Source organism: Seriola lalandi, unplaced genomic scaffold (genome assembly GCF_002814215.2).
Source record: "Seriola lalandi dorsalis isolate HSWRI2012SDOR001 ecotype SW California unplaced genomic scaffold, Sedor1 jcf7180002035442, whole genome shotgun sequence".
NCBI lineage: Eukaryota > Metazoa > Chordata > Actinopteri > Carangiformes > Carangidae > Seriola > Seriola lalandi.
In genome coordinates this window covers 303-3,123 of record NW_019506018.1, presented here as the reverse complement: position 1 = coordinate 3,123, position 2,821 = coordinate 303, and the positions used below count along the sequence as shown (strand labels likewise).

Genomic DNA, 2,821 nt, shown 5'->3' with positions numbered 1-2,821 from the left:
TCGGGTTTCTCTGGATTGGCCGAGGCAAATGCCATTCAGTACACTCTCCCTGTCCGCATGGTATAAACAGCATGGCCACCGCACATTCCAGTGGGTCTAAATATATCTATTAAGGCCACAGGAGGGGGAGGACTGGTGCATGGTGGGGGTTTATCCTGGGACATTTCACTGCCGTGGTGAACTCGCACCACTTGAATTATCTTCCGGAGATTGACAATCGGTTATTGCACCCACAGAGGCGAACTTGGCCCTATCCAAACATGCCCTCGAGTTACAATGTGAGATCCAGGGCACGGGAGAGAAACAGTGTCCTGAGCAGACCTGAGTTTATGTCCTTGAATCATCAGCCCCTCCGCGGCAGCAGCGGCAGCAGCAGCAGTGGCGGCGGCGGTGGCGGCGGCGGCGGTGGCCCCTCTGAAAGCCGAGGCAGCGTGAGGCGACCGGGTCAAAACAAGCACCAAACAAGCCAGCAGAGTGAAGAACCTACCGACAGTGGCAGCAAGGACAGGAGAGAGCCCAGCAGAATGCCAGAGGAAGACTGTATGCAGCTGAACCCTTCATTCAAGGGGATAGCAATGAATTCCCTCCTCGCCATTGACATCTGTCTGTCCAAGCGCATGGGGGTGTGCGCCTACACGTCGTCTCCCTGGGGAGGCTGCCGCTCCATGGTCACCCTGTTAGCGCTCACAGGGCACGGCATCACGTGGATCATTGGCACTATCGTGTGTCTCACAAGGAGTAACACTCTGGCTGGACAAGAGGTCCTGGTCAACCTGCTGCTTGGTAAATGCCACATCACACTCACCAGCCTGTCCAAAACATGCAGTTAATCCATAAAGTACACCTCATGCGCCATGGCTGTATGAACAAGTTTACACCAAGAACCAAACCACTAGAGTGACCTGCACCCACAATCTTCCTTTTACTTGTGCCCACTTTATTCTCACCTGGGGAATGGGTCAACTGTGCCAGTCATGCAAATAGTCCAACCATACAATCACATTTCCAAAGAACATATTAGTTTAAATATAAGCGTTTACGTAACTTCTAAATGTGTGTGAACAACACTTTGTTTCTTTTTAAGTGTCCTACACAGTCTAATGCAATCCAGTGCAGTAGCCCCACAATAAATACCTTTCAATCGTCATCATCTCATGAAACTTTTGTTTAGTTTTTGTGGTTTTTAGTGTGAGGTACATACTACTGCATATGATGCAGCCATACAATACAATCTAATACAGCCACTCACAAAGTATTGCTGCGGAATTACAGCAATTGACCAAAGTTGTGTTTTGCAGCACTTTTTTGAGTTGCATCACACAATGGTTGATGTGCTTTATAGTTTTAGCTGCAAAACAAGCTGCCTTTGATCAATGCTCATTCAGAAGCGAACGGATTCGCAAACATTTCAAGGCCCGCCAAATATATTGAGACATTAAGCTTGTTAACTGCCCATGTTTGAGAAGGTTTTGTCCCGCGGGTCCATACATAAAAAGACCCTTGTTGTTTTGGATCCAGTATTGAATTGTTGCTCTGTCTCTGCTGGTGGTAATAACAGCGTGAAGCAGTAGAACAACAACTTTTATTTCAACATATTTCTGCAGCAAATAGCAGATGACATGAAATTGAATTTTTCACAAGTGTGTGTGTGTGTGTGTGTGTGTGGGGGTGTGGGTGTGGGTGTGTGTGTGTGTGTGTGTGTGTGTGTGTGTGTGTGTGTGTGGGTGTGTGTGGGTGCGGGTGTGGGTGCGGGTGTGTGTGTGTGGGTGCACGGGTGCACGCAGCCAAGTGCACATACCCACACACGCAGAGTCTTGACCCCCATACAGATTATTGACCAAAAAGCAGTACAAATCCCCTGCCTGTGGCAACATTGAGCTCTGATTGGAAGCCAGTAAATCTCTGGATTTGGGACACACTTGCTTTGTGTTTGGAACATTGTTCAACCCCAAATGCTTGTTCATTATGCGTTGGTCCAGGATCATTTTAGTCTGTTGAGGTCTGTCAGGAGAAAATCTACGAACATACTTAACCATGGGTGGGGAATTAATATTTATTGCTTCTGATTTGTTTTCCTGTAGACTGGTCTGTCAGGATTGGTTAAGTTCAGCCTACAGTAAAGCCCATATGAACTGTGCAGTGCAGAAATATTTCCCATATAGTGTTTAGAAAAAAGTGTAGCCACACAATAACTGGGACTATCTATAGGACAACTGGATTTGTCAGAGGATCCAAAAGCAGACCTTGACTGTGCAGAGGATGTTCCCACCCTTATCAGCTGCAGTGTAGTCAGACTGGGGTGTTTTCTGCTTTCTTTCTCTGTATGACTTAGTTCCTCCAGTGACCTAATTACTCAACTTCTTAAAGAGTTTGTGTTTGCTTGTAATAATGCAACTCCATTTGAAGAGTAGAAGAGATATAAACAACTGCTGTGGATGATTCAGGCATGAAAATGGTGCTAAAGTGTCAAGGTCCTTTTTGCACTGATTAATCAACCTGTGCGTTAAAGAGGCCCTTAAAGTAACTTAACATATATCAGCAATGACAGAGCAGTTTACTTACACTGAAAGTCTTTATGGCTTATACTGTACTTTCAGTTTTAGTATCTTTGAGTGTGAGAGTGAGCTGATTGCTAACGCAGTCTTTTAATGCATATAACATCAGATTTGTCCTTAAAATTTAGGGTTCAGAGTCACTTCTTTAGAAAAATTATGCTGTTATTTCATTTTTATTTCATTCATGTTTTTTCTAAGGACAGCAGGCATTAATCAACATCTCTGTAAATGTGCCAGTTGGCAAATTTTCAGCTGCAGTCCTTTGG

At 45.2% G+C, this 2,821-nt stretch overlaps 1 pseudogene; it reads left to right on the top strand.

The window, feature by feature from the left end:
- Positions 1–11: 11 nt before the first annotated feature.
- On the top strand, positions 12–1,668 carry LOC111647468 (inactive phospholipid phosphatase 7 pseudogene; annotated as a pseudogene).
- Positions 1,669–2,821: the final 1,153 nt, after the last annotated feature.